The sequence below is a fragment of the Mixophyes fleayi genome, chromosome 1 (assembly GCF_038048845.1).
Source record: "Mixophyes fleayi isolate aMixFle1 chromosome 1, aMixFle1.hap1, whole genome shotgun sequence".
Taxonomy (NCBI): Eukaryota; Metazoa; Chordata; class Amphibia; order Anura; family Limnodynastidae; genus Mixophyes; species Mixophyes fleayi.
The window spans coordinates 129,610,659-129,620,362 of record NC_134402.1 but is presented as its reverse complement, the minus strand read 5'-3'; positions in this window follow the sequence as shown (position 1 = coordinate 129,620,362).

Here is a 9,704-nt window from a genome sequence, read left to right as displayed (position 1 = left end):
TATTCCGCAAATGGCCTCTTGCCGTCAAAATGACGGCAAGAGGCTGCCCCCGCGTCAAAACCAGCATTTTGTCGCGGGGCAGGGCCAAAATGACGCAATTCACGGCGCCCCACCCCTCCCACCCCCCAACCACTCCCCCTGCCTGGGATCTCCCGGAAAGACCTCTTAAAAGGTTGGCAAGTATGTTTTAAGGTAAATCCTGAGAAATATATGCATAGACATTGTCAGCTTGCCCATATTGCTGTACCTGAGATGTAAAATAGGAAAACTAAAGTTACAATGCAGCGAACAATGCTTCAGAAGGAGGGAGTTAGAGCTGTGTAAGAAAGACATTTGACTGCAACTTTAGTAATTTTTATGAAGCTTATATATTTTTAAAAATATATTGATTTGTATAATGTATGTCAGTGTATCACTTTCTATTGCTTAACAATGGCCTTAAAAATGCATTTATTTAGCACACACTATTCCTTGGTGTACAAATAAATCACACCTCCATCAGTTTTGCTCTTTGTTAATGAGCCCCAAGTTATGGATATTGCCTTATTGTACAACACATAGGACAGATTCAATTTGGCATGGAGGTGATGTGATGTGTCTCCAGAGCAATCCGAGTTTTTACAGAAATTTCCGGCCATTTTTCTAACATCCCATAAAAGAGTGCATAAAATAAGTGCAGATTTTTTACCGTAATAGCCAGCAATATGCAAATCTGAACATTGAGGCAATGAATTGAAACCACGAGGTATGATTTTTTAACTCATGCAATTAAAGCATAGGGACACTTGCAATTCATCACCCCTTTCTGTGTATTCTGAACTGTCATAGTCTCACTTCCTTAAAGCTTATTGTCATTTGTTGTTCCTATGCATTTGGTTAACATATGTTATTGCATGCCGTGTGTGTTTATGTTAATTGTTAGAGAACTTAGACAAGCTATTTTAAAATGTTACCCGGTGGAGTGTTTAATCAAGGATAAGAGAGAACAAGATGTCTAGGTTAAACAATTAGCGTATGCAGATATAATACTATCAAACTTTTCATGTTTAGCCAACAAGCTCATTGTATAATTATACTCTGGATTAGACTTCTATGCCCCTTCTCCTCAAAGTACTGAAGGGTGTTTGTGGATCGGTGACTAGGAACTGCTTGTCCATTACATGTATATTATGTACCTGCAAATAATTGCATCTGTCTGGTAATTGTATATCTGCATGTATGTATTTTTATCTATGGAATAAACTGCTTTTTGGTTGCAACAATCTGTCTAACTGATGTCAAAGAACCCACTAGGACATGAGGTTCTCACTTTTTGTGGCAGTAGTGGGATCACCTAGTGCTGAAGGGACTGATACGATATTCAAACCATGCTCCGCAAGCTACTATACACAAACAGCCATAGCCAACAATTTCACTGAGGAATGGAACAGGGGAAATGGCTGAACTAGAACAGGAGTACAGAAATATGAAAAATGGGCACTTACAAATAATTTTCAGAGGCAGAGTAATTGTGGTTACAGAAAGTGACGCAAAGCAGGTGTTGGTTGTCAAGTTACTTCAATGGGAGAGAAAGCATCTATCAGATCAACCTAAGCAGGATAAGGAGGAGTTTTGAGGCATGTGTCTGGGAGCCGTGCAATCATTTATGACCCAATCTGAACAGATTGAGCCTATGTTTAAAATCCCAACCTTAACCACCATGAAAGGGCCTGTGTAAAGGTGCTAGTGAGATTGCTGGAGAAACTTTAGAACTGATATATACTGTGAACAGATAACCCAGTTTGGGATATCGGGATATGTCAACCTTCAATGAAAATACCACTGACACTGAAACACATCTGCAAGTTTTAGAGAATATGAGGCGGTCCATAGTATCGAAGAGGAAGATTGACCATGTTACTTGGGTCCTAGCCTAAATGGACAGGCCATAAAAAGGTAGACGGTCAAGTCAGAGACCTATAGACTGAAGTCCCGGGTGCTTAGCAAAAAGGTAGATTGCTCCCATAAGAATTTTAATACCAAGCTGTGGCTATCGTGCACCCAATGGCTGAAAGGGAAACGGATTTCCTCCATGTAAGAGATGCACTTGGCTCCAGAAATAAGTGAACGGGTGATGGATAAGGAACCCATCACCCCTGAGCAAGCTACGAATTTGGCCAATGAGTATATTGTTAATCAACTATGATGGAGACCTGCTGTGCCAAGATAACTATCCCCCTATGACTTGAAAGCGAAGCAATTTTTGGGAACACAGAATATAACACGCAGAGAAAAGATAATTGACCTTAGATGTCCCAACCGCAATTGCCAAGAGGAGCGTGTATTAATATGATACCATTGCAGATGTGGGGATGGCTTGTATGCATACACATATCCAGGCCATGTGAGTGGAAAGGCAAAAGTGCCAAGAGCTGAGGCACTTGGCACTTAAGGCAGCGCCGCATGTACAATGTTTAGTGTACATTGTAGATGCAGCGCTTCTTTAAATGACCACCTTAAAAGGAAGAATGTGCGGGTTGCACTTTAGCATGACGTTATTTTTAAAGGGCGGTGCGTTCATTGGCCGGAATTGTTTCTAGCAGTTTATCCAACCAGTCATTGTCAGGTGAAGGCAGGAAACATCAAAATCGCACTTCTCCTATTGGAGAAAATGCTGTCTGATTTTTTTTGTAGTCGCACAAGCGACTTTCACCAGTCCAAACTCTTAACAATGAGACTTTATCTTGAGTCATACAGTTATGTTTTTTTAAATACCAGAAGGTACTCCAGAAGCCTCTGAATGGCAATAGAGAACTATTAACATATCAACCATTTTATTGCTCACCTAGATCCAGTATTTTCATCTATATATATATAAATATAAAAGAAGTTTGTTTGTTTGAATGTTTGCTTGTTTTTAGATGAATATCTTTGACACCCCTGCACCGATTCGGATGAAACCAATGCGAGGTGGTCCATTTTGATCCCGAACAGATTTTAAGGGGTATAGGGATCCGGTCAGAACCTCCATTGGGGTACATTGGCCAGAACTATGACCCGTAGAGACAGCTCTGAGCCTTCCACCGGATGGATATGGATGAAAATTTAAAAAGACTTTTAACATTGGATCCCAGAATTATACTAGGAGTTGTAGGTCTCAGTCGGACCTCCCATTGGTGTGCACTGGCTAGAGCTTTAACCTGGGGAGCCTGTTCCAGGCCCTCCACTGAATGGATTTGGTTTGTTTGCATTTGGACATCCCTGCACCAATTGGGATGAAGACAACTCGAGATGATCCATTTGGATCCTGGGCAGGTTTTAAGGAGGTAAGGGTCCCGATCAACCTCCAGTTGGTGTACGTTCAGCAGAACTTTGACCTGGGGAGCCTGTTCTGAACCTTCCATTGGATGGATTTTGATGAAAACTTCACACACTGGTAACATTGGATGCAAGAAGACATACCAGGGGGTTGAGTCAGATCTCCCTTTGGTGTACGCTCAGCAGAACTTTGACCCAGGGAGCCTGTTCCTGGCCTTCCACTGAATGGATTTGGATAACATTTAATATAAAAACAAAAATGACACTGGACAATCACCTAATGAGATTCTAAGTTGCTAATTATTTTAAAAAATGTTGACAGTTACATACAACTCATTGTTAACTGAAAACTTTAAGATTTAAACATTGCCAACACCAGGTAAATCAGCTAGTCTTTAATAAATTCAAGGATCCTTGGCATGGCAAAATAAAAAATCCTCATATGTGACGCAATGCTAGCTCTTTAGAGCTACTATTGATAGAGTGACATTTATTATGCTCTCAATGGAGATTTGAAATATTTTTTTTACATTTTGAATACATTTTTATTCAACAATGAATTACAATAATGTGTATTCTAAGATTTACATGTGAAAAGCCCTATACAGATTTCTTTCAGCAAAACAGAATATAATGCGCTCAATTGCCTCCAAGGTGAATTACAACTGATCCTCAAAGATTATGCATTTAAATAAGTGTAATTAAAGGTATTTTATTGTCGGTCTAAACACTTGACCAACTATTGCAGTACACATAAAAACAATCATTGATCTGATAAAATATATAAATAAATGACACAATCGTATTTAAAATTAGACTGGTCAAAAGGACCCACAACTATAAAAAACGCCAGTGACTCATAGAAAGTGAAGTCCATAATAAGTCCAACAGATAAACAATCTTATCATCAAGTTAAACTACAATTAGTCCGCATGAAATTAGTCTTTTCATCCAGAAAGCATGAGTGGAAAAAGGAGGAAATAAAGAGCTGCGATACCTGGCGTTCTTTGAGGTAGCCTGGCTGAAAATTAATCTAGGTTTTGAAAGATCATAAGGGTATTCGGATTTAATTAAATTAAATAAGATTGTGTCATTTATTTATATATTTTATCAGATCAATGATTGTTTTTATGTGTACTGCAATAGTTGGTCAAGTGTTTAGACCGACAATAAAATACCTTTAATTACTCTTATTTAAATGCATAATCTCTGAGGATCAGTTGCAATTCACCTTGGAGGCAATTGAGTGCATTCTATTCTGTTTTGCTATATATAGGAAGGGATTCCATTATAGTGCAGCTCTTGCCCACCTACAGTTGAGCGCAATACCATATTTTGTATAATTACAGATTTCTTTGGAGACTTTTTCATATTTATTCTGGCTACCAATATTTAGATATCAGGGGGTAAAAGCTCAGATTTTGAAAATTCCATGATCTACTCACAAGTGTTTCATCGCGCCAATGTATTAATGTTAGATTTGATGTAAAATCACCTGAAATGTGTTTATGTCAAAATCGCTATTGCAAAAAATGCTAGAGATCGAAGTGCCGACTGCTATACAAGTCTCAAATATATGAAGCTGTGATTAAGCAAACTCTTATGAGTTTGCTTTAAAAATCGCTAGATACTACACGCTGCATCCTAGTTGCGATACACATCACTGTTACACTGCCCTGCCTATAGAGCCACAGGTCCAGGCTGCTGTCAAAAGTTAAAAAATAGTTGGCACTATAGCAGGGGGACACGTGGAAGGGATCCCCCTGCCATATTGACATACCAACCTCAGACTGTTCAGAACTAGACTAGATTTTTTCTAGGGAGTGGGGTCCGCCCAAAAAAAAAAAGAAAATGTGCGGGTCCCCCCTATAGGAATAACCTGTCCAGTTCTCAAAGCACTAGAGCTCTTCCTACATCCCTGGGTGGTGGGGTGGGTGTAGAGTAATAATGACGATTATAGAGTTAAAAAAACAAACAGACACCATTTTACTTTGTGGAACTACAAGTCCCAGCCATGCCAGTGTGCCATAAAAAGTCTGGGCACGCTGATGCTTGTATAACGAGAAGCACCAGAATACCCATGGCAGCCAGGTCATGCTGGCACTTGGAGAACCACAAGTGCCAACATGGTCTGACACCCATGGCTGGCTGAGACCTGTAGTTCCACAAAACAAAATGTTAAAAAAAACCACACCGTCATTAAAGCCACAAACATTTAATAAAAATAAAAACAACCCAATAAAAGCATAACACAACCTCTTTATTATCACAATAATTTAGTGAAAATAATAAATCAAAATATATTCACCAATCTGACTTTTAATCCTAATGTGCTTGACAGCCATGTCCTTAAATAATTGTAGATCCAAATGTCCATGCTTGTAAATGTCTTCAGTTCTTCTGGTCATCATGACCCCCTAGTTGCTTGTAGTTTTCTGTTTTTCAGGTTACATGGACCCCCATATTTGTAGATTGAAATCCGGAACATGCTTGATAAAAGAAGAAACCCAATACACAACCGACGAGACATTTGCTTGTACAGTGTACAAGCTGCCCGACGCTAATGAATAGAATATTGTTGCAAGTTCTATTTATACTGCACTCTGTCATGGGTATTCTCCATAGAGTATAAAAAGGCGCAGCTTAATACATTTCACGACTTGGGGACTAATGGATTTGCCGTGATTTTAAATTGATTAAAAAATCGGAGCTTGATATATTTACCGCCAGGACTTATTGCAAGTATACAGAATTTAATTCATGCTACACTTACAGTACACAAGTCCTTATAATATGTGGAAATTTTGCATTAAGCAGCATAACTGTTCTTTACTTTTTATCAGTATACATTACATAAGTGGTTTTAATACATGTATAAACTTCTAATATCCATATAATTTACAGTAGGGGTACCCAGCTATAGGGCAACAAAATACTATTGTATGTAATAAAAATAAATTCCAAATTGTAATTGCACTTATTATATTATGACAGGAGAGATAAAACATAATTTTGATTGTTATTTAGGTTTTTTATTTTTTGAAACTGTTCTAGGTTTTTACTTAATTATATGCTTACATCCATTTCTGAAATTATCAGAAAATCAGCTCATTTAAAAGATGTTTGGCTCTAAATTTTTTGTATGGCTAAGGTATATCCAAATGTAAATCTCTTCTAGCTGGACAATCTCAGTAATGGTATATCCATGAATTGCCTTGTGTAGTGTAGCTTTTATGGGTTTCAGTGCATAGAAAGAATGACTAAGCATCTGAGTACAAATGTAATATTTTTAGGGAATTTTAACAAAAGTTTATCCAGGCATACCATTAGCGAATCACACTTTTTCGCTTCAACACGGTAAAAATTTTTTGGGTGTGTGTTTTTTTCCCTGATTTAAAAAGACTATGAACTTTTACATTGCCTTTACCAGATGATGTACTGGGAACACTAGCATTAGAACTGGTGACAGAACCTGGTTGCTAATTCTGCTCATAAGTGGACTGCTTTGAATATGTGACATCCCAAAGCACTTATAGTGCCAAAAATTGTATTAGATAGATACTGCTGACAAATATGACTTTTTTTGACAGCCAGAAAAAATATTGTTTCACACTGGGGAATATGTGACACCCCAAAGCACTTGTAGTGCCAAAAATTGTATTAGATAGATATTGCTGACAAATATGACTTTTTTTGACAGCCAGAAAATTTAGTGTAAAACACTGGGGAATATGGGACACCCCAAAGCACTTGTAGTGCAAAAAATTGGAAAAAAAAAAAAGCCTCCTCTATCCGCCTCTCTTCCTGCTCTAACAATTGCTAATAGTATTGGTATTAATAATAGAATTGTATAGAATAGAATTGAAACAATAATGTGTACAATTATTGCTCTGTCCCTGCGCTAATATAGCCTGTGACCTAACCAGGGCCGGTGCTAGGGTCCATGGCGCCCTAGGCATTTTTACAAAATCGGCGCCCCCCACCCTGCAAAAATCTACCCCCCCGCAAAAATCGGCGCCCTCCTCCCTCCTTCCCTCCTTACCCCGTCTTTCCTTACCTTGTCTCACCACCGGCGCCTCTCTGCTCCGTCTCCTCCCCTCCACTCACTGACACTAGTGAGTGGAGGGGAGGAGACCGAGCAGAGAGGCGGCGGTGGTGAGCAATAGCCTCTTCCTCCCTCCCCGTGCATCTGAATGCTGTGCAGCGGCCGTGACAGGTATGGTCAGCGGTCGCCGCACAGTTTTAAAGTAATTTACCATTCTGTGGCGACCTCCAGGCGCCCTCCAGAGCCCGGCGCCCTAGGCAAGTGCCTAACCTTGCCTAGTGGGAGCGCCGGGCCTGGACCTAACCCTGCTCTCTCACTCTGTCAAATGGCGTTGGATTGCTGTGGAGGCGGGTATTTATGCTTTTCAAATCTCGCGAGATCCGAGCTCAGAAATACGAATACGTCATAGTGACGTTTTGCCTCGATTTCGATACCGAACGGGCGGGAGAGTACCGAGCGTGCTCGGCTCGGTACTCGGATAGGCAAAGTTAAGGTGGTTTCGGATCTCGGGGAACCAAGCCCGCCCATCTCTAATGTTTAGTAAGAAATTGGCTCATTCTAGCAATGTTTTTAAGGTGGAATTAACAGGACTATGAGAGTGTATGGATGTGAGGAAAAAAATATTATTATTTCCTTATTTCCTTCTCAATGCTTTTAAGGTGGAATTAACAGGACTGGAAGAGTGTATGTATGTGAGGGAAAAAGTATTATGTTTTCCTTATTTCCTTCTCACCTCATCTATCTGTTTATTTCACTGCAGCATTCCCTCTACTTAATCAACCTGCTGTTCTAATTGCCCATCCATTCCCTCCCCCTGCAACTGCTGTTTCAGTCTTCTATCTAACTTTTTGTATTTTTAAGCCTTTTCAAAGCTTTGTCTGCCATCACAAGTATGAGGAGTTATAACTAAGTCTGAAATGGATTTGGACTGAACCTTGGCCCTCTCTCCTATTTAATGAGTCTGCAAGGCCTGAATTACTTTATCTCCTGTACCTTACTAATCTCCATTCAACACTTCCTCCCACTTCCCCACATGGCTCCCCATATCATTACTTCATACCAGAGACTCAAGCCTATCCCTTCTTTCCACTGTCTCTCCCCATCCATCGCATATCACCCTGTCCCACACAAACATCCAATCCTGCCAACCTCATTCCCATCCTTCCTATTACTCACCTTCCACTGTCCGGTGCACTTTGAAATGCAAGATATGTCTGCAACAAACTCACTCCCATTCATGACCGGTTCCTCTCCAATTTCTTTGGTCTCCTGGCACTTACAGAAACGTGGATCCCCCGCTCTCATACTGCTTCCACTGCTCCACTCTCCCATGGTGGTCTCTCATTCTATGCATTGTTTAGGTTAAAATTAATGTTTTTGTTGTAGGAAGAGGTGGCCTAATTAGGGCAGTACAATGCAGACACAGGAGAAAATAGTTGTTTTAGTGAAGATGAGAAGAGGATTGGGTTTAGAGTGCTTAGGTGTCATTGTGTATGCGTGGATTTCGGTACAGGAGGAAGGGCATAAGGTAAGGTGAGGCTGAAGGAATGGAGGCTGTGGTCGGGGAATGCTTCTCCTGGAGCAGTAGCAGAAGAAGACACGGTAAGGGAGTGTTCATCACAGTGGTTGGGAGATGAGGTTCACTGAAAGAGACCGAAGGATGAAGTAAAAGACAGTGGAATTATCAATGGGAAAGTTGATATTGCCTAAAGTGAGTTTCAGCAGGTCAAAGGATAGGAAATAAGTGAGCCAGGTTTCAAAGTTGTCAAGAAATTGTGAAACTGGACCTGGGGGCAATAAATGACAGCAACGCGAATGTGGAGAGGATATAATAGACAGCTAGTGTGGAATTCAAAGGAAGATAATGAGAGTATGGGTTCAGAGGGTATGACTTGGAAGGTGCAATTCAGAGAAAGTAGAATGCCTACTTCAACACCTTGTCTGTTTCTGGTTCTGGGGTATGGCTGAGGGAGAGCCCCCATAGGAGAGAGCTACAGGGGATGTAGTGTCAGAGGAGTTGAGTCAAATTTCTGTAATGGCAAGGAGGTTGAGGGATTTAAAAATGAATAGATCATGAATGAATGCAAGTTTGTTATAAACAGATCTGGCATTCCATAGTGCCCAGGAGAAGAGAGGGTAGTGGAGATATGTGGATAGGGTTGGTGGGATTGCAAGTATGGGGTGGATGGAAAGGTTTGGGTTAAGTGCAGATGGAGCAGAGGGTGGGAATTGTTAGGTGAGATGTCAGCAGCAGTCAAGGGACTGAGCAGGGTGAGGAAGCGGACATATGGATTTGTGGATGTGAGGTTTATTTCTGTTAATGTATGCTGGTGAGTATGGTGGGTTCAGGAGACAAAACAGT